Source organism: Pelodiscus sinensis, chromosome 3, assembly GCF_049634645.1.
Source record: "Pelodiscus sinensis isolate JC-2024 chromosome 3, ASM4963464v1, whole genome shotgun sequence".
In the NCBI taxonomy this organism is placed as follows: domain Eukaryota; kingdom Metazoa; phylum Chordata; order Testudines; family Trionychidae; genus Pelodiscus; species Pelodiscus sinensis.
The window spans coordinates 21,842,883-21,866,027 of record NC_134713.1 but is presented as its reverse complement, the minus strand read 5'-3'; the positions used below and the strand labels follow the sequence as shown (position 1 = coordinate 21,866,027).

Sequence of the window (23,145 nt, the reverse complement as noted above, 5' to 3'; positions counted from 1 at the left end):
TGGACTCTCCATTATTGGAGATTTAAGAGCAAGTTAAATATAACCCTGCCATGAGTGCAGGGGTCTAGACTAGATGAACTCTAATGGTAAATTGCAGTCCTACAATTCTATGAATACCTATTGGATATCTTAATATGTATATATTGTTTACTATCACAATTTGTGGATCAAGTTATTGAATCTTATAAACTTTCTTCTTCCAAAACATTAGCCAACCATTCAAGTTAAATAGGTAAGAAGAACAGCACCCTCCACTCTGCCTCCAAGATACAAAGTTTTAAACAGTTTAACTCTTCCCCTCCCCCCCACCTCAACTTCAAAACAATCCAGCAGCTGAACAAATACAAAGCACAATGTTGTCAAAGCACACAATCAGAATTAACAACTCAAAGCAGGCATGGAAAATCTCACTTAACTGGTTAACCAGTTAAATGTATTGTTTAAATGGTTAAGTGGGGATAGACGCCAGAGCAGCCCCTGCCTGCAGAGCACCCTGGTCTGCCATGGACAGAGGCTGCTCCACATAGAGCAGCCAGTGTCCACAGCAGGTCCCACAGGACTGCAGTAGTCCCCTGCCTGTGGTGGGTGGGAAGCTGCTCCAGTCCCCATTGGTTAACCAGAACTAGTAAGCATCACCTGTTAAGGGTGAACTTACCAGTTAACTCAGGGGTGGAGAACATAAGGCCCGAGGGTCGGATGCAGCCTACAGCCCACATGGATCCAGCCCCGTGGCTCAAGGTTTCTTCTCAGCATTAGAGAGCCTGTGCTGGTGCTCCAGCCCCACCATTGTCCCCCTGTGGTGCAGGCGAGGAGTGTGGGGAGTGTCTTCTCAGTCGGGGATCATGTCAGCCAAGGTTGGTTTTTTTTTTTAATGCTTCTCACACTTTTTTTGCCTCAGACTGATTTTTCTGTGGGTCAGTGGCCCCCCGATGCAAAAAAAGGTTCCCCACCTCTGGGTTAACCTTTCACATTCCTAAGTGAAACTTGTCAAAATGGTAACGGAAACAAAATATGTTGTGAGATAACAGCAGTGTCTGATTGTGATTTGTCTTTGTTAACTTGGTGTAATTTCAAAAGCTATTTTATTAAGGCAATAAATTCTATTCTTTATCAATTGTATGTTCAAGTTCAACTGTGTTAAATGGTATTATATTAACTCTATTCACTACTATTTGGTCAAATTGGTAGTAAATAATCATATAAACCCATTTATAATTTTCAGTTTACTCCTTTCATATTACAAAATGCCCATGACCAGAAATCGCCATTATATAAAGAAAACAGAGTATTGTTCAGTGACGTGAGAAAAGTTAAACACATGCACAAAAGTGGACATTGTGCAGTTGTTTTCACAACCCTGCAATGCTACTCAGTGGATTTCCTGTGAAGGAGACATTTCAAACTCAAAAGGCCAATCTATAGACATTTGTTCATTCAATATGGCTTCATATGAGAAAGGATAAAACAAACTTAGGAAGGGACAGTTAGTGAATACATACCACCCTCTACTGTTTGCAAGGACAACTACAAGGAAGAGACAAGTTTCAAGTATTTTGCATTATCTCAGTATCACAACTGGGACACAGGAATGACATACAAAAAAGCTTGAAAGGTGAAACTCCAAAGAGAATAAAAATGGTATGGATGTCCTTTTTTTAAACTAAACAACTTCCACAGAACTCTTGATCAGTTTAAAGGTGAAAAAAGTCTTTAATCAGTAACTCATCATAGGTTTTGAAAATCAAGTTGATTTTTTGCTGTTGATGAATCAAAAATTCTGCAGTTGAAACCTAGTACAGTAAACTTCCGATAATCCAGCACCTTTAGGACCCAGGAGGTGCCGGATTATCAGATATGCCGGACTATCAGAAGGGGGGGGGGGCTATGAGGGGTCTGGAGTGGGGTGGGAGGGGATGCCACCCCAGACCCCTCATAGCCCCCCCCTTACGATAGTCAGGCTCTGCCCCAGGAGTCACTGATTCAGCCGCTGCTGGTCAGTTTCAGCAGCAGCTGAATCGGGGATGCCTGCAATAGAGCAGCTGGGGTGCTGCCGGGTTGGTCCTGTAGCGCTGCTCCTCGGGGCGGCACTACGAGACCAACCCCGCAGCACCCCAACTGCTCTGCCCCAGGGGTCCCCAAGTCAGCCGCTGCTGAAACAGATCAGCAGCTGATTCCAGGAAGCCCGGGGCAGAGCAGCTCTGCCCCAGCCTTCCTGGAATCAGCCGCTGATCTGATTCAGCAGCGGCTGAAACGGAGACCCCTGGGGCAGAGCAGCTGGGGTCCTACCGGGATGGTCCGGCAGCGCCATCCTGTGGCGCTGCGGGACCAACCGGGCAGTACCCCAGCTGCTCTGCCCCAGGCATCCCCAAGAACTGCTGGGGTGCTGCTGGGTTGGTCCCGCAGCCCCGAGGAGCAGTGCTACGGGACCAACCCGGCAGCACCCCAGCTGCTCTGCTCCCGGCTTCCCCGATTCAGCTGCTGGTCAGTTTCAGCAGCAGCTGAATGGGGGAAGCCTGTCCGGATGCCCCAGCACTTCCGGGTTCCTGATGGTGCCGGACCATCAGGAGTCCCTGAGCATTGGATGCCGGACTAATGGAGTTTTACTGTACATGTTCCAGAGACCAATGAAATAATTCCCCCCTTCCAAAAAAACACACCCCAAACCCTAAGCACAACAGAACATCAAGGCTCATGAGAAGCAGTGGAAATGTATTCCAGAAAAAGGGGTCCAGACAACCCTAAAAATACCACCAGCACATACAATTATATTCAAGACAGTACAGAAAAGGAGTGTAACTTCTCTATTTTTTTCTTTCTACGAGGAAGTATGTTTCACAGTGCAAAGAATATATTCCCTGGAAGCCGCTCAAGCGTCTTCTTTTATTTTTACAACATTTAGTTAGTTTAAAAAAAAGGGGGGGGGGATGCCTAAAACTAGGCAAGGAGAATTTTCAGGTGTTCAAAGGAGAAATATCAGACCACTTATTTCAGCACCTAACAAAGGATTTAAGAGTCTAACAATGTATCCAGATTTTTTTTAAATTAGCTTTAATAATCAGAAGCCAGGCTCTTATAGTACTAATATCAGGGTGTGTACATCAATTAGCTTTCATGCACAAGGTCAAAAGAAGAATGCCTCTCTCTTATCCCAAAGTATCTGTGCAAACATGGGAAGCAGAACAGAGTCAGTATTCTTTCCCATTATGTTTTGTTCCTCCAATAAGCCTACCCTGCCATCACATAGGTTGGTTTTGCATTTTTTTTTTGTGTATGGCAGTGGTTCTCAAACTTTTTGGGCTCCAGAGCTCTTTACATTCATAAAAATTTATGCAGAGCCCCAGCAGTGTGTGTTAATTGCATCAGTTGGAGGCGATTCTCAATTATGCTTTTGAAGGCTTTCTAGTTTGTCAACCACGTGGAGCCCTGGGGCTCCGTGGAGCATAGTTTGAGAAACACTAGTGTATGGCATTCTATCATGTTCACCTTCTCGTCAACATCATCATTTATTGTAGCCAATCCTATACTGATTTCACATTCTATTCTGCTTCTAACGATTTATCTTAAAATTATTCCACTTCACATCTTTCAAAAAAAATCTCATTTTTACTACTTCCAGCCTTATGATGTCTGTTTCATTTAAAACAGCTGTTTCTGGACGATAGCATAATATTGGTAGTACGCTTCAGAACCAAAATGAATATTTATAGCAGCCACTATTTTGTCAATTTCAATGCACCACTGGTAGCTGTGTCCCAGCTCTTAGAACGTCATCCCTTATGGAGCTATTGGGAATGATCAAGCTTCCTAATTACACAAGACTTTACTGTTGATGATTTCACTACTGTTGCATTCAACACTGTCTACTGCCCCCTTCCCAAGATGCACTTAATCTTCTTGGCATTTATTGTAAATACAGGTCAAGTACAAAAACTTCCCAAAATAAAATATCTCCAATTCAAATATGTCTTCCAGTTTTACAGTGCATAAGCTAAGGAACTCACCTCTATATCATCTAACGCTACACCTTCCAATTTTTTTATTTTATTTTGCCAAGTTGATTTCATGCCCCAATGCCTTACAATGAACTTTGACTTGAACCCAGTTGCTTCATTTTCTGTTAATACTTTCCGCACCACAAGATCTAAAGCAGCACTGTTCCCCACCTATTGCTTCATCATGAGTAGATTAAGGCTAGTTTATGGGGATTTTCATTGTGATTTTGACATCCAAATCTTGTAGTATAACTTGTTCAATACACTGCTATATGTTATTGCTCTGTAGGCCATGGACAGTACTAGAGAACATAGGTCAAGAAGCAAGCACTGTTGCACTGAAGTGATGCAATAGTGCATCTGATCACACAATTCTGTGTTTAGAATAAATGATTAATTTGACATGAAATCTAGAGAGATGTCTAAAGTAGGATTTCATTTGAATTTGAAAGAATTCTTTTCATCCTCTTAATATTTTTATCTTCCCCCAAATCTCTTCTCCATTAATAATGTACTATTCTCTTCTTTTACCAATGGAGTCAAAAATAAGATGGTTTAATTTTTCTTACTTCATTCCAGTTCTGGGAAACAATTTGTTGTTCATTCTAGGTGTTTGGCTAGTCAGCCATCAATCCTTTGATTACAGAGCTTGAAAGTGACCAATTTATGAAACTCAGTTGTTCCATGTTTTAAATTTAGCTCGATTTAGAAAGTTTAAAATTTACTCCAAGTTCTCTATTTCTCAATTTTCTCACTACCTCGCACAATGCATATGGAGTTACCCTCACACAGAAAACAGAGCCATTACGTAAACATTGAAGTGCTGAGCAGGCACCAAGATGTGTTGTATTTTCTTAAGATAGCTGGTATAAAATAGACATTTTGTACATAGTCCTTTGCATCTTTTATCTTAACAAAACCTCTACTCTACTTTTCTAAGGCATTTCATACAAATGTATTTCAAATTCTGTAAAAAGTAATTATCTGCACTTTTGACTCCACTTTATTTAAGCAATGTGTAAGCAAAGAACATTAATACATGTTGGACTTGTGTAGTCTTATGATAAAGATGGCACTTTTTCATTTTTTATTTTATTTTTAGATAGAACACGACAGTATTAAGGAGCCATAAATTACTGTAATTTAATTCTGCAAAAGAGGCTGTAGTGATAGCAGTTATCCACTAAGTGGCATATTTTACATGACTATAGCAATACAATGATAATTTATATAGACCAGGGATGGGGAACCTCAGACCCAGGGGCTGGATGTGTCCCACAGCTTGCCTGGATCCAGCTCCCAAAGCTCTGAGTCCCCCAGCACTGGGAAGCCTGCACTAGCACTACAGCCTTCCCTCCCCCCGCTACTGGGCTAGAGCAAACAACATCAACGCTCCCCCCCCCCCACTCCTCCGGCCAAGCTTTTGGTGTGCAAAAGAAATAAGGGGAGTGTATTCCTCCTCCTCAGTTGGGGGCCATGTCAGTGAGAGGTTTTTGGGGTGTTTTTTCTTCTCACTTGTGTGCAGCCCACAACTGATTTTTCTGTGGGTCAGTGGCCCCTAATGTAAAAGAGGTACCCCCTAGGCGGAACAATAATATTTTGTATAATTAATTTCATGTATTAATGTCAAAGATTAAAGAATTATTCCACTTAACAGATTTCAAGTTTATTAACCTTACACCACCAGGTTCTTCGTTCAGTCCACACAATTGTAAATACATTATTTTGTGACTAGACACTTTTGCCATCATGAGAAAGATGCAAAACAGAAATGTCATATCATGCTGTGATAACTTGGAAATCAGTACAATTTATAAATTATGAACTATGTTTCTGCATGAGGCTCCATTTCAAATGTACAGTTTTTTCCACTGTCTGTTACCTGTTTGCCTCCCCATTGGACTGAGACCCAATATGTAGAGATACACGACTGACAAAGGGTAGCTAAGTACCTCACTACTGGAAATCTAGCGAGAAGACTCATTCCTACCCAGAAGAAGAAGCATAGCCGGGGGAGGTCATCTGGACAACAAAATCATCTCACAGGGTTTGTCATGTGGGAAAGCTGGCAAGATTGTCAAGTAATTCAGGGAGGGAAGGGAAAGTTTTTAGGAAGGCAGAAACTGATTTGCTTGCACAGGTGGACTGAAGAAAAATGGCCCAAAGGAAAAGCAATCCAGCATGTGCCAGCTATGAGCCAAGCACAATCTCAGAAGCAAATCTGGACAGCTTGCTACAGACCAAAGAATTCCCTGGAGTGGTGTGGGACACAAGTACAGTGTTTGTTTTCTATCGTCTGCACTCTCCTAAGTACTGAATAATAAAGTAAAAGATCATAAGTGTGTTAGAGATGTAACTTTGCCCAGATAAATTAACTGATTCTCTACTACTGTGTGCCCGTGACAGCTGAACTGTAAATGACGTTTCCTACCTTTTGCATTGAATTGTTTAAGTGGTGAGGAATCTGTTTGCTGCTGCACACAGAAGGAAAAGAAGGCAAGTTTCTGCACTCCCAAAGAGGGGGTCTCACATAAATTCTGTATCCTGAAAGTATTCCTAGAAACCCTGTAAACAGGGCAGTGACTAGAATCTAGTTTTGTTTTTTTTCCCTTGGAGGTGGAGACTTTTTTTTTTTTTTTAAAACACCTCAGGAATCCAGAGCAGCAAAGGCTTGGATTCCCTCAGAGTTGCGTTAGTGAGGGGCAGGAAACGGGATACTCATTAGGATTACTTAGAAGAACATACTCCTAAAAATCCAGCCATGGAAATTCAAGTCTGAATCAGTGTAACATTAATACAATGGAAGCAGAGTGTTTGACCAAGGACTGTATAATATTTTTATTCAAGGATACCTCAAATTTAGACACCTAGATTCATACCAAGGCATCTGTAAGAGTGGCTGATTTTTCAGAAGTGCTGAAAATTCACAACTCAAATTATTTCAAGTTGTGTGTACGAGTTCTAAAAATCATGCCAGCTATTTAGATGGCCTGTCTGAAGATTTTGGCACTAGTATTTCTAAAAGTTATTACCTAAAAGTTATGTACCTAGTGTAGGTTAATTGGGTCTACTCAACACTTTCAAAGGTGCTACAGTAATTCCTCATTTAACAGTATAGATATGTTTCAGAAAATGATCGTATTAAGTGAAAACATGTTATGCGGGGTCAATTTTCCCATTGAAAATAATGGAAAAGGTGGGGGTTGCGTTTCAAGTGGTGGTGTCTGTGGCGACTGGGACAGAAGGCTGGGGGAGAAAGGGGACTGGGTTACAGCAGGGAGGGGAGGTGTTTGGCTCTGGGTAAGGGGAGGAGAGGGGAGAGAGAGAGAGAGAGAGAGAGAGAGAGAGAGAGATTAGATTGGGAGTATGCCCCGTGACAGGTCTGCCGGGACCCGCACCGCATCCGGCAGGGGGGGGGGGGGTGTTGCCAGGGAATGGCGCGGCGAGCGGCGAACCCTCCGCCGCTTTGCAGGGAAGTGGAGGAAGCCCTGCACAGCCGCCAGCAACGGGCCGGCTGGGGAAACCCAGGCACTGGCCTGCAAGCAGGGGCAGAGGAGAGGGGGCGAGGCGTCCAGCGAGGGGGAGTCAGTGGGGAACGGCACAGCGACAGGCAAACCTTCTGCCACTTTGCAGGGAGGCAGGGGAAGCCCAGCACAGCCACTGGTGATGGACCGACTGGGGAAAATCGTGTTATTCCGGGGACGGTCATGTAGTTCAAAAAACACTCCCCCCCAAAAAAAATCGTGCTATCACAAAAACGTGTTAAGCGGGCACGTGTTAATGAGGAATTACTGTATTTATACCATAATTCTTGAATAAAAACACTTAAATTACTGCTCAAGGGTAGGTTTTCAAAATGCTATTTAGATTATTAATGCACAAAAAGTATTTTCTGATTGACTCATATGCATTCAGAGCGTTTAAGGCAAAGTGCTAGCTCAGTAGAATAAACTTAGCTTTCAAATGGGCCTGATTTCCTTTGTGTAGTTACTTACACCTGTGAAGAGTGAGTGCCATTACGCACTAAACACTGCCAACAAAACTAAGCAGTATTCTATGTCCATTTCACACAACAGTAAATGACTACATAAGGCAGCAGAGAATTTTCATCAGTACATACAAGAGCACAATTTCAGTCTTGGATGTGGCTTGTGGATTAAATAATGACTTCCTTATTTAGGCCCAAATATTGCAAGCACATAAGCATGAGCTTTGTGCACATGTATAGTCTAATTTGCATGCTTACGCACTTGCAAGAGTGAAGCCATTCTGTTCTTTTAAAAAAAAAATTCTTGATTTGTGTAAGCACAGCAGAGCTCACACCTGGCCAGCAATCTATTTTCTGCACCCACCTACCTTATACATTTGGTACACATGATCGAATCCATATCCAATTTTTCACATCAATTAATTAAAGAGCTCTTTATAAATGTTTCTTTGCTCCAGATGGAAAGTGAAAGAGACAGATGGCTTGTTGCTCTCTTTCAGTTCTGACCTTTAATTTCAGGAAGTACTGTGCTTGAGGAATAGCGATAGAAATGTAGCCGTGTTAGTCTGGTGTAGCTGAAACAAAAAACAGGACTATGTAGCACTTTAAAGACTAAAAAGATGGTTTATTAGGTGATAAGCTTTCGTGGGCCAGACTCACTTCCTCAGATCAAATAGAAGTGGGTCTGGCCCACAAAAGCTTATCACCTAATAAACCATCTTGTTAGTCTTTAAAGTGCTACATAGTCCTGTTTTTTGTTTGTGCTTGAGGAAGACGTCAATGAGTTATGTTAATGGACATGGACACCACAAAAACAAGTGTTTTTAGAACATATTAACATGAATGCTGTGAAAAAATTAACACTACGCTCACTTCTTATGGCCTCTCAGTTTGCTTTCGTTCAAAGCCCTGATCTTACAGCTTGAAAAAAAAAAAAAAAAAGCCAATGGAACGTGTGCCCCTAAATCATGAACATGATTCTGAAAACCCTACTCATATGTTGACCCATTAATAGGTTGGTCACAAAAAGCTTCAGAGAACACCTCCCCATTCATGTGCTCTGAGATAGTCCCTTGAGAGTATCAGTCAAGGCTAGCACAAAGGTATTCTCCAGTTTGGGCATTTGGCTGTGGAACCACCCAGCACAGAATATAAAATTCTAAATCTGCCTATTTTCTAAAAAAACAAACCTTTTAACAAAATCCCTCCTGCAAGTAATTGTAATTCCTTGTCATGTGTTACAACTCCTTAACATTCACATATGTCACAATGCTCATAGAACATGTGACAGCAGCTAGGCGGGATGTGTAACCTGAAAGCTATTTATTATATATTTTTATTGAAATAGCACCCAAGGAGTTCCAGTAACAGTAATGAGTCACAGTGGGGAAGGAAGGCAGATCATGGAATGGACATGATAAACACCACAGCTTGAAGAACACGTTACAGAACAGGTGAAAAACAGTTACATACCTTTTGTAACTATTGTTCTTTGAGATGTATTGCTCCTGTCCATTCCAAGTCACACGTATGAGCTCTGTGCACAGTCATCAGAAGGTTTTCCCATAGCAGTGTACACAGATCAGCTGTGGAGATCCCTAGAGCGGTGCTGATTCAATGTGGTGGTATATATAGTCCTCTGCCAAGCCTCGCGGCCCCCTCCCCCCAATTTCTTCTTTCCAGAATTCGCCAACACAGGGGGAGGGATATTGGAATGGACATGAGCAACACATATCAAAGAATAGCCATTATAAAATGTACATAACCATTTTTTCTTCGAGTGATTGTTCATGTTTATTCCAAGTCAGGCGGCTCCCAAGCCATTATACTGAAGAGGAGTTGGAGCTCACCGATCTGCTGACTGCAATACTGCTCAGCCGTGTCTTCTCTTGCTTTATGCTGAATTATACAATAAGACCTAAAAGTATGTACTGAAGACCAGGTAGCTGCTCTACAAATGTCTTGGATAAGGACAGGAGCAAGGAACACAGCTCAGAAGGCCTGAGCCAATGCTGAATGAGTGCATAGCAAAGGAGCTAGAATGGAGATAAGGGGCTGACTACATAGGGCAGGTTGGGGAAAGAGAGGGTAGGTGGGTGCTGGCATCTGTGCAGTGAGACGGAGGCAGGGGTGTTTGACTAGCTGTCTGACTGGGTTGAGTGGGGGAGCAGGCTGGAAGGGAAATGGTGCATGCCGGGACATTTGCATGATTGAATTTCAAACAAAGTTTGCATAAGGTGTTAATGGCTTAAGATAAGGAAGAAAAAGATTCTGTTAACAGAATGTTTTTGGAGTGTTACCGATATCTAAAACTCTGAACTTAACGATTTTTTTAAAAAATCTGTGTTACTAATTAATACATGGTATACTATATTGCATTAAGGCCAGATCTTTGCTTTTTGGTAGAGTTCTGGCTCTTATGAATCAGGAGTAGCATGTATTAGCTTGAGCTGTTAGAAAAGTTGATACATGTACTCCAACGGAGTGTTAATTTTCTTTTGTATTTAATTTCATATTAAATATTTTATGCATTGCTCAGTATTAAATATCCCTTGTTTTAATATACTGCCTTCCACACACTTATGAACTGCTTAAAATTATCTGGTTTTGTTTGTATTGGTGGTGCACATCCACGCACCCTCAATATTGGTAGTGCACATAAGAAAATTCAACCCGCGCAAGGATAGAAAACAGAGTGATATCTGTCCAAATGAGAAAACACCTGCCACAGGGCTGCTCAGAAGTTTTGCAGGCCAAACGCACCACCTATAGCTCCTTGATGTTGATATGCAGGGAAATTTCTGCTGGTGACCACAGGTCCTGTGTTCTGAGTTCAGCCAGATGGGCTCCCCAGCCCAATGGAGACATCCATGACCAATGTTAGCGAGAGTTTGAGTGCACAGAACAGAACCCCAGTGCACCCAGTGGCTTGGTTTAACCACCACTGGAGAGAGTTGAGCACCAGTGGAGCTAAGGTGACTACTCTAAGTGGCGACAACCCAGTTTGTAAACTTGAGCCAACAAGGCCTGCAGAGACCTCAATGCAATCTGGTAAAGTGAACTACCTTAGTACAGGCTGACAAGTGTACCACGAGCCTGAGACAGGTTCTGGCCATAGTGGTCGGGAACACTAACAGGCTGTCCGACAGGCTGGCTCAGTCCAGGCTTGTGCCAGGTCCCAGAAACTACCGCAGCAGGGATCCAGAACTGAGTACTTTCAATGTACTTTCAACGAAGTTTTTGTCAACTACTCAATTAACAAATTACAGGCTTCTTAACATCCTAGTGGAAAGCATAGATGAAAGCAAAGCACAACTTGACAGAGGAGTGTGCTAGACCACTGTTCTTGAAGTTCAGTAAGTAGTCAATACCAATTGCACGGAAGGATGTAAAGGAGAGATGCCCCACTCTGACACCCAGCAGGAGAACTTTGTCCACTGGCAAGTAAGTCTCATTGAAGGCTTTCTACTTTCCAGGAGAACTTGCTGGAAAAAATAACTGTACCACAACAGCCCTTATAAGCCATAACCCCGATATTTAACAAAATAAAGACAACTGTCGTATTTGGTTGTAATGTTATTGACTTTTTATTTAATAAACTTTAAAACACCCATAATTAACTAGATATTATGCTTGTTATTCCTCGTTACCCCTTCCTATCTTCAACCCATTTTTATTAGAGATCAGATGCTCTTCTATGTTAGACCCGCTTCTCTTTTCTTCTTCCGTCACACACCTGTATCCTCTCCTCTTAGATCATTTTGTTCTTATCCTCTTCCTTCTCCTCCCCGTTTCACTCCCCCTCCCCAAAGATCTCTCTTTCCTTTGCCTTAATTAAACCCTTCCTCTTCTCTCATTTTCTCAATCCTACAGACACCCCTACAGCTGCAGCTGTTCACTCACTGGTTCATTCAATTTCCTCTCCCCCATTCAGTTAAGAACAGTGACTTTCTGGATGCACAGGCCTTCGGCTCCTGTCTGTAAAAGTGACAGCAACACATGCACTGCTACTCAACCGTCATTCCCTCTCATTCTTCAAGAGTCCTGGAATGTAACTAAGGGCAATGCTCTATACTCTTTCTAATGTTTATGTTCTTTAAACTTAAAAAAATCCTGTAGAAATATACCAGTGATTGTTTTCTATTAAACTGCAGAAGATGTTTTTAGGAGGGATCTCTCTATGATGAACTGATTACATCTCAGGGTGTATTTATCTATGGACTTGGTTATGTCATTTTACACACAACAGGACTTAAAGTGAATCTTTAATTCTGCTGATGGTTCTATTCTGTTTCTTTTATATCACATCTATAATATTAGCATAGAGTTCTCTGAGTTTATGTGAGTGTGACTGAACCATATCTGTTTCCTGACATCCTCAGTGACACAGACTTCTAGCGTGATTAATTGAGACTGATTTTTCTTTTGATGTTTCATGCTCATGCCATGACATGCTGGATAATGCACAAGAGATGCCCTGTTGACAGAGTGAGAAAGAGCTATCCTAAAGATTCTTTTCCACACATCTAAAGGCTCTCTCTTTCTGCTAGGAACCATTAGCCCCAAGATGACCTCTGCTAATGATCCTTGTCCCACAAACACTATGCCAACAAAATTTGTCCCTCCGTTTATGACTGACAAAAGTTATTATCTGAGGGACAGTCCACGGCAAACACCAACATCTACCAAAGTTTTCAAACAAGCTAAGAAGAACTAGTGAAGAGCAGCTCATCTAAGTGAGATCTGGTCAGAACAGTTCTGTGGCATGCTGCCAGGAAGATCTAGAATATTTCTTATCAAGAACTTGTACACTGTTAATAGTGCTAAAAGAACCATTATATTTCTCTCGAGTTTGTATTCTCCACAGGGATGGGCATCAGTAGAGTAATAGCAAGGCTTTCCCCCATAGATAAGTGTGATAGGAGAAAGTCATCCTTCTGGAATCTGTGGAGTACCATGGAATCTGTGGAGTCCTTCAGATCAGGCTCCTTCTCGCTCATGATGCCTCAGAAGTCTTTTCTTGGAGGGAAATCAAGAGATTATCTATACAGCAACTTAGTGAATAGCAAGGTGGACTGTAGCTGTGCAGTGCTCTAAATTCCATAGTATACTTTGACTGCCAGCTATTTCAAACTGCAGTACAACAAAGCACATTAGGGACCTTAATCTAGAGCACAGAAAAAAAGCCCACGTGACTGCTTAGTACCTATCAAAGTGTAGTGCTGCACATTTACACCCCAGCTTGCCAAACATTAATTCTTCATATAGACATGCTCTAACACTTCAACTCAACAAGTCATCTCAATCAGAGCATATTACTGCTGTCTCATGACAGTGAGGACACTATATTCATCATTTGAGAAATGCAGGTACATCCAGCAAAGCCAAACACATTAAACTAAAAATACTCTACAATCCTACATAATACTACCTTTCATAATACTGTAAATACTCATTTAAACACTGTGAAGAGGAAGACTTATACAGCACACACAGAGCAATTTCTTACCTAGTAAAGTAGTATTTCTAGTTCAGATTCAATAATCTGGAACCGTGGAGTTAGAGGCTCAGCATCCGTCTGTCACAAAAAACCACACAGGATCACTGTGCTTTTCCTTTCTTTCAACTTTGCAGATAAGACTTCTCTAGCTTAAAAGAAAACAAGTTAGGTTAAGCCTGTTCTCATTTTTTAAGTGAAATTTGGAACTTTGTTAAAATAGAATAACAATTTTAAAAGTTGTAGCAGATCTGATTTTTTTTAGAAATATTTAGTTTGGATTTTTATTCATGAAAATGTTCAATTATTTTTTAATTGACTCAATAAGGTAGTTGGGATTAAGGTGATGAATTGCTGCCAAAATTGGTGCAGGTGGTTTTTATGTAGCTGAGGCATGTGCATTATCTTAGGGTACGTCTAGACTACATGCCTCTGGCGACAGATTAGGGTACTGGACATAGTAAAAAGAAGCGGCAATTTAAATAATCACCGCTTCATTTAAATTTACATGGCTGCCGCGCTGAGCAGACAACCAGCTGATCAGCTGTTTGTCGGCTCAGCGCGATAGTCTGGACGCTCCCCTGCCGACATCAAAGGTATTTGTCGACCACCCAGGTATGCCTCCTGGGATGAGGCATACCTGGGTGGTCGACAAATACCTTTGATGTCGGCAGGGGAGCGTCCAGACTATCGTGCTGAGCCATGTAAATTTAAATGAAGCGGCAATTATTTAAATGGCATGTAGTCTAGACGTACCCTTAAAAATTCAACTAAGTTATGGAAAATGCATGAGACATGCGTCTTGTAAAATTTAGCTGCTTGTCATAATTCCTATGTGCATTTAAAACAAAAATATTTACATAAACTGGAACTGTTTTTCCCAAAATCCTTTGCATGCTGGAGGATTTCGGAGATCAAATTCTTATACATTCAGAAAGTTACCAAAGCTTTAAAAACATGTAAATACAGGGGGAAAACAAAGGTAATTTGTAGTATACCATTATCACTTTCTTATGACTAAAAATCCACCACTTGTTCCATATTCAAACTCAAGAATGGCTGCACAGGTTTTTGGTTGTTGTTTTTTTTCTTATGATGTTAATTTTGAAGGCTCATGCTTTATCAAGATCACAAGTGAAATCACCTTTAAAAATGTTACAATAAAACTCCCATTGTCCGGCATCCAGTGGTCTGGCACTCCCAATAGATCGGCACCAACTGGAACCCTGAAGTGCTCCGGCCAGCCAGACAATTGGAGCTGCTTCCCCAAGTCCGCTGCTGCCGCTGCTGAAACTGATCAGCTGCGGACCTGGGGAAGCAGTGCAGAGCAGAGCAGCTGGTGTGCTACCGGGTTGGTCCCGCAGCCCCACTCCTCACCTCGCTGCTCGGCAGCACCTCAGCTGTTCTGCCCCACGGCTTCTCCAAGTCTGCCGCTGTTGAAACTGACCAGCCGTGGACTTGGGGAAACCTTGGGGCAGAGCAGCTGGGGTGCTGCCAGGTTGGTCCCGCAGCGCTGCCCTTCACGAGCACCCAGTTCGCCCCACGCCACGCCGTTCCCCACCCAACCTTCCTCCCACCCCCATACCTGTCACAGCCTTCCATACTGATACTCCAGCATATCCAATAATCCGGCACCCCCTGGGTCCCAAAGGTGCCAGATTATCGGAAGTCTGTTGTACTAGGTACAACATGAAAGCTTGGAATTAAAATACCAGCTCACCCATAACCACAATACTTCTAACATGGCTGTAGAAAATAGAGTTCTCTCCACTCTGAATCCAGGTTTACTATTTCCTTTGCTGAGCAAGCTTAGAGGCAAATAAATAACTGGAATAAAATTTGGCTCTTGAAATCCCAGAGATGAACTTCTATAGATACAATTATTATAGGATCTAAAATAACTGTTTCCAATCTAACCTCACATTTTCATTCTCTGAAATTTTTCATGCAATAGCTATGCCTGAAGGTGAATTTTGTTTTCAAAGTCTGAAGGAAAAATGGTTTAGCATTTTAAAAAATAGTTCCTGTTTGATTAGAGATGACTGGTAGAACTGCTCAAGTTGAGAAACTCTCTGAAAAGACTGTCATATTTCTATAGAGTCCTGTACCAATACAAAATTTCTATCTGCAGCCATAAAATTGATCCATGGATATCTGCATTGGATACCCACATGTTTGCAGGGTTCTAGATTAAAACAAAAAATACTACCGCTATTTCAAAATAACTTTTGAAATAGTGTTACTCCACGTGGAAAGCAGGAGTTATTATTTTGAAATAATGAGCTTGGTAGTTTGAATGCTCTGCTTGTTATTTCAAAATAACGGGAGTTATTTCTCTAAGTAACTTCCTAGTGTAAATCAGGGATTATTGAGCAGTCTTACTCTGCCCACAGTTTAATTTAAGGCAGTGCCCTCTAACAGTTTCCTGCTGTTTAATACTGATCATATGGCTTCATCATTTCTTAAATAGTACATAAATACTGAAGTAATTACATGTACAGAGCTAAGCAAAGTAGATTCAACATAGGACTGCAAAATTTGACCGTTATAGACCACAGGTAAAACAGAATGATTAGATAAGATAGTATGCAATATAAAGAACACACCAGATTCTAAACAAGGTCACTACAGTAAAACACCAGTGGTCCGGCATCCAATGGTCCAGCACTCCTGATGGTCCGGAACCATCTGAAACCCAGAAGTGCTCCAGGCAGCCGGACAATTGGAGCTGCTCTGCCCCCGGCTTCCCTGATTCAGCCGCTGCTGAAACTGACCAGCAGCTGACTCAGGGAACCCAGGGGCAGAGCAGCTGGGGTGCTGCTGGGTTGGTCCCATAGCATTGCCCCTCAGCGCTGCGGGACCAACCCAGCAGAACCCCCAGCTACTCTGACCAGCAGCTGCCTTCGGGAAGCCCGGGGCAGAGCAGCTGGGGTACTCTGCCCCGGGCTTCCCGGAGTCAGCCGCTGGTCAGTTTCAGCAGCAGCTGACTTGGGGACACCTGGGGCAGAGCAGCTGGGGTGCTTCCGGGTTGGTCCCACAGCGCCAAGGGGCACATCGCTCCACTCCACCCCAGACCCCTCTTAGCCCCCCCTTCGTATAGGCCGACATATCTGATAATCTGGCATCTCCTGGGTCCTAAAGGTGCCGTATTATCAGAAGTTTACTGTATAAAATTACCTCAAATCTCAGATATTCATTACTTAAGGTACCAAGTTTCATAGTCTAAAATGAAGTTACATGTTCTGGATTTTGATTTAAGAAAAGTACAGATGCCCTTAATCTATGTTGCAATAATATGAGTTTATGGTTTCAATAAGGTAAGGATTTGTCCACACCAGATATGTATTAATTATTACGTAAGACGAAAGTGGATAAACCCTGCATGGTTAGAAGTCTTCTCTCAGGTTAAGTTTGTCCAGTGGTCTTAAATTTAGCAGAATAAAAAGCGATAAGAGCATCCCCCAAGAAGCAGGGAGATTCTGCAGTGGAAACAGTAGCAACAACCACATTTACACGTTATGTTTGTGTGTTGGTGCCATTATTTTAGTTAATTACAAAGTAGGGATGTTAGCAATTAGTCATTTAAATAATTAACCGATAAGCCTAAGGTGGCATACAGGATGCTGGAGCAGCCTCTGTCCATGGGGAGCTAGGGCCCCCCCACAGATAGGGGCTGATGCTGTAGACCAGCCTCTGTCCACAGGAATGCATTTGTTTCTGGGAGCGAGCCAGCAGCCATCACTAACCAATAAGATTTGGTGTGGTTACACAATTATTGAACATTTAACATCCCCACTACAAAGCAAGTAGGCAAATGGGAATAAATTTGGACTTGAACCAGGGTATGTATCCTTTGCGCATGATAAAAAAATCTATTAACATTATTATAAAGTTTAAAAAGTTTAGCTCTTTGACTAGAAGATTTTAATTCTAGAAAGCTCTCTCAAAAGGCTGTACACAAAACATGCCCCGAAGAGACCCCTTGCATAATATTGAGTCCCTCAATGTGTTTTTAATACGAGTATTGTTTTTTTTCCCCACAGATATCACTTCTTGCTTCCTAAATGTGGCTAGAATTTCCCCACAGCAGGTTGAGAAGTTTGAAGATAAACTTGCCATAGCTTACCCCACAGCATCAATGGAAAGTTTGTGAAGCTTCTCATAATACTCTTTTGTGCGAGGGTTGCTGCAATTCCATTTCTGGAGACATTGCTGAGTTAAACAATACTGAAATTTTACCAAGGCAAACCGTATCTTAAGTTTCCAGGTGTGCCAGAGGGATACTCAAGCAGTTCCTTGCTACATTTAATCATATTTTTAACTACAGATTTGCAATATTTTGTTAGATAATAAAATATAAAGATCTTGATCCTCTGCTGGTGCATATCAACCCATGTATTTCAGTGATCAAAGACAACAGTCTTTCCACATTTTGGCACTATGGGGAATATCTGGAATTTTAAGTGCATTTTATCATAGAAACCTGAGAACTCTCGATCTCTGTTTAATAATAAAATACAACTAATGTGCCCACTTCAATTGTATCTGCACACATGATTCCTTAATTCTAATCACCCTGGATTGCTTCCAACACCAGAAGAGACTCCGGACCAGATTGTCAGATGCTGTAATTTGGTATAGGTCCACCAGCTTCAATGAAGATATAAGAGAAGCTGACAATATGACCCTCCATCTCTCCTCACATTAGGCTGGCTGGCTGGCTGTTATCTGGGAAGTCTGAAGAAGACAAGCTCTTTGAGAAGAGACTGTACTATAAAAATCACGAATTTTCGGAGGTTGTATGTTTGCTTCTGCTTATGAATTACATGGGGAAATTACTGATGTTTTAACTTGTTTCCAAACAAAATTCTCTAGGTATTAAAATCGAACTAGATAACTTTTTTCCCCTAAAACAAAAGGCACCAAGATCTAGATTAGGGATGTAATCGTGTAGTCGATTAACCGATTAGCAAAAACTTAGGTTAATGCTACAAAATACATGCACTTCCCTCCCCCCCCCGACAGTAAATTTTTTTAGCTGGCTGGCCAGCTGCCTGGCTCACTCCTGGCTTGCAATGGGTCTGAGACCTAGCCTGCTGCGGTTCTGCATTTAAACCATTTTAGAAGCTAGGCAGGCAGGCTCAGTCCTGGCTCATGCTGGGTCCAGGACCTCCCACCCTGTGGCTCTACATCTGAAGTGTATTAGGAGCCACATGGGCAGGCAGCCAAGCTCAGTTCCAGCTCACGCCTGGTCTGGGAGCTCAGACGTCCCGTAGAGAGGATGTGCTACCACCCTGCACTGCTGCTTCATTATCAGAGGAAACAGCACTTGGACAACAGGCAGCCTGTCTGCAAGGGGAGCTGGTTTTTAAATTGGCTCCCCTTACGGACCAGCTCCTGCTTGGCACCCCACGCTGCTGCCTCTATCAGAGGCGGCAGTGTAGATTGTAAGTGGGCTCTTCGGGAATGAAGCCAGAGCACAGCGGCTGTGGGCCCCACCCTCAGGGACTATAGAATAGTCAACTAACCGACAAGAATTCATGAGGTTACTCGACTATTTAATTAACCAATATTTAACATCCCTAATCTAGAATAAGATTTCATAGTTAATACAATAGTTTCCCCTCAATTTTGGTTAAAATAAACAAAACAAGGACTCTTTAATCACCATAAATAAGGTGTGATTTTCCAGTTTACATAACTGGCTACACCAGGTAAAAAGTGGGTATAAAACACAGCCTATACTCAGAATGAGCAAGTGTCTCTTCAATGCATCTCCTGCAGCTATTTTCCACACATGATATTAAAACACCAACTGAATGATTAGCTAATCAGGATACTTTTAATACATTAACTAATTGATCAATCATTTTATTGAGAATAATTTTTATATTACATACATATTAAATATTTCCAGTGTCATATTGTTTAAGTATGAATATCTACTAACGTAAATTAAATTATGTATTCACACTATTGTGGTTCTTTTGGATAACGCTGCTCGCTAATTTAGCTCATGAACCACTGAGGTGAGAGTATCACTAGTCATGTTTTATACCTGCTTTGCATATGAGTAAATTATTACACAAGATTGGAAAGCAGTAAAGAATCTGAACTTCAATGTGCAATTTATGTGCAATTTTTGCTCATACAAGAATAGTCACACAATGAAATGATTTTCTACAACTCCCTTTATACCTGAAGGTGGTTCCAAAGAGGATGGAGAGAGGCTTTTCTCAGTAGTGACAGATGGCAGAACAAGGAGCAATGGTGTCAAGTTGCAGTGGGGGAGGTCTAGGTTGGATATTAGAAAAAAATATTTTACTAGGAAGGTGGTGAAGCAGTGGAATGAGTTACTGAGAGAGGTGGTAGAATATCCTTCCCTAGAGGTTTTTAAGTCCGGCTTGACAAAGCTCTGTCTGGGATGATTCAGTTAAAGAGTTGGTCCTGCTTTGGGCAGGTTATTAGACTCAATGACCACTTAAGGTCTCTTCCAACCCTCTGATTCTATGATTTTGCGCTACATATTTCAAATTGCTGGTCTATTTTAGCTCAAAGTAGCCAACACAACAATGCTATTGATAACGTTGCATGGTACTCTGTGAAATCCAAAACCTTCAGGGGGTAGCCAAGTTAGTCTGTACAGGATAAACTTAAAAAACAACAAATAGTCTGGTAGCACTTTAAAGACTAACAAGTGATTCTTAAGTGACTGTGCATGTAGACAGTCACTGGCACAGGATGAATATGTTCTGGAGAGGTGTTCCTCTCAGCCCCGGGAGAAATTTTCCAGCAAGGTTTAGAAATGGCTCGGTTGAGGAGCTATTTACCTTCCGCCTTCTTTACACCCAGTCCCCTAACAGAATCCTCTCATGTTAAAAGAAAAGAAAGAACAATTGAGCCCTTAATTTACAGATATTTGATATAAAAAAATCTTATTTTTGATCAGAATAAAGTATATTTCAGTTCTTCAGATGTTCATTAAACTTGTTACTAATAAGTATTCCCAGGAAAAGTTAAAGCTGTTCTTCACCTACTACCTCTACAGCCTTTTAAAAAAGAATTGAAATGCACAGCACTCAGGGGTGGGAAGTAGACAAGAGACACATGAAACAGAATTCAGCAAGCCATGTAACAGAATAAGCTTCCTAAGGCAACTTTAAAAACATGCAGTTTTTGCCCTGTGATTCTCTCCAGTACAAGTCATATGGCAGTGTTTTTCTCCTTTTATGGTCAAAAGAACAGAAGGAAGTCAGCACCACTACAGAGCCTGCTCCCTTCAGTGCCAGCATATGAATTTGTTGTGAGCTGCTGTGCTACTCACTCATTTCTACCTCAGGGGGAGGAGGAGGCTGACAAAAAACAAAAAAAAACACATAAACACATACCCTGAAAGTACAGACAATTTCTCCAATGTATATATACTAATATCCGTCACAAAATGTGTCAGTTTCAAATCTACCCTTTAAAGACTGTATTAAAAACTAAAGGATGCAGTATATGCATTGTATTTGCTTATATAACAGTCCCTTTTTGAATTAATGCCATATCACTGGTATACAAATTTCTCTTTTGGAATAAGATGCACTGACAATGACTCAAAGCTTCAATTAAAATGCAAAACTGTATAATAGAGTATTTACTGTTCTACAATCCTGTATGTGTTTTATAATGTTTTTTATACAGTGAATTAGGAAACAGATTAATAATGTCAATCACAAACATTTAGACTTCTCAAAAACACTGCCAACTTTTTAATGCACCAAACTGTAGTAAGGTAAATGCCATTCCACATTGTTGTAGCATGCCTTCAATGAGTTTTGTTGCTCTGCCTTACTAACAAAACAAAGTTCTGTTTGGGGTCTCAATAACTAATACAACAATTAGGAAGCCTGGCCAAACTCCTGGCATGCATATATTCTCCAAAATACAGTTTCTTATACAAATTATTTATAGGATCAACCTATTCACCAGCCCCATAGCATGTGGGCTGCAGACTCATCCAAAATCCACCTTGTTGTTACTCAGCTATTTTATAATTAATATTGTAACAGAGCTGTTCCTTGCCTTCTTGGGCACTTATGCAGCAAACCAAGTTTACCAAGGCAAAGTGTTTGCTGGATCACAGGCCAAGTCTTCAAGTTAAGAACACGTGTAAGTATTTGAATTAGCGGAGTCTTGGTCCTTAAAACTAAACTGCCTTGTTAAAAGTTTGCATCTCTTTCACACTGTCGGATAAAATGATTAAAACACTGGATTTTGTAATCAGTTCATAAAAAAAAGTTCTTGGGGTTTTCTGCAAAACTATCTTTGCTAGTACATGAGACCCTAACAAAGAAATTTGTTAGAAACGTAATCATTTTTATTGCCATAGAATTTTCTCTTTGCATTTAGCAGAATAGTGAAAAAGTTTTAATTTTGTATAATCAAATACTATTTCAAATGTAAGCAAGCTTAACATTTTAAGCTGACATTTACCTGATTTATAAATAAAGCAGATAATTAATGTAACTGCATTCACAAAAATACAGACGTTTACTACAATTTTGATAACTTTGCTAGGATTTGGGAATCAACAGGATGCTTCAGTAACAAATGAAAAGGGGATTTTTTTTAGGTAATTTACTTTTAGTTCAGTAAAAAACCCCAAAAAAACCAATGTGTGTTTGTGACAATGAATAGTGATATCCCAACCATGCTTGTTAAAATGTAACTACAGGTTAACCTTCTATAAAACTGGGACTCTGGTCTGGCGCAGCACCACAGATGTTCCAAGCTCACGGAGTCCCAGCCCAGTGCAGCAGGTGGGGGACATAGCACAGGTGAATACAGACAGCACCCATTTCCTCTTCTATGCCGGAAGAGCCTCTACTGGACACAATTATGGTGGCTCTGCCTGGTTTCTACCTGCTTCTATTGGCATCCAACCCTTTCAGATCTCAAAATAAGGAGCAGGCAACATAAAACCTCCTCTACAGAAACCAGCAGCAGCATACACCATAGTATGAGAACTGCAGAACTACAAAACTAGGTTCTAACGTAATGAAATGACATTACACTAAAGGTGGGATTATCATGCTGAAGAAACATTAGATGCTAACAGTTTCTAGAAATAATGACAACAAGGAAGAGAAACAATCCTGCAATTTCAATTTCCACACTTTAAGTAAAGGATCCAATCTAGAAAACAAGTCATTTGAACAAACAATAAATGTCATAAAAACAAAACCTTACTCCCTGTTTCCAAGTAACTCAGATGCTTATGAATACATTTCTAACTGTTCTATCACAAGATAGGGTCTTAGTTGGCATCTATTACAGACCACTCAGTGACAACAGGGAAAAGAATAACGACCTCCTTATGCAAGTATCGATAATGTGTAAGAGAAAAGATGTGTGAACATGGGTTTCAATTTAAGTGATATGTTGGAGGTCTCATGATGCCAGTTCTAAAATTTCTTTGGAATTTATAAACATTACAGATTACAGTTTCGTGATCCAACATTTTACTGCTAATATGGAGAAATTCTTTATTAGTTTAGAATCTGTTTTAAGAGATAAAAGGAACTGATAACAGAAGTAAAAATAAATGTTAGCTTAGGTACAAGTAATCATGATTTGATATATTTATAAACATCCATACCATTTATATAGATTTGTTGCCTTAG

At 41.1% G+C, this 23,145-nt stretch overlaps 1 protein-coding gene and 1 long non-coding RNA gene across 16 annotated transcripts in view; one reads left to right on the top strand and one right to left on the bottom strand.

The window, feature by feature from the left end:
- The window catches only part of CYRIA (CYFIP related Rac1 interactor A), a 78,800-nt gene that overhangs the window by 47,675 nt on the left and 7,980 nt on the right, over window positions 1–23,145 (bottom strand). For 7 of the 14 annotated variants that reach the window (XM_075923457.1, XM_075923465.1, XM_075923466.1 and 4 more), the window contains one exon: window positions 13,490–13,629. The exons of 4 other annotated variants lie outside the window; for them this stretch is intronic. The gene's annotated coding sequence lies outside the window, so the exon portion shown is untranslated. Of the gene's footprint in view, window positions 1–13,489; window positions 13,630–19,675; window positions 21,862–23,145 lie in introns of those variants that run through there. 3 more of the 14 variants (XM_075923462.1, XM_075923468.1, XM_075923461.1) reach the window with 2 other exon arrangements.
- Window positions 9,297–17,656, top strand: LOC142827765 (uncharacterized). Of its 2 annotated transcripts, none has more exons than XR_012902505.1 (3): window positions 9,297–9,434; window positions 9,789–9,904; window positions 17,521–17,656. It is a non-coding gene; the product is annotated as an uncharacterized LOC142827765 (long non-coding RNA). The 2 variants fall into 2 exon arrangements; XR_012902504.1 differs by having other exon boundaries at window positions 9,302–9,434; window positions 9,785–9,904.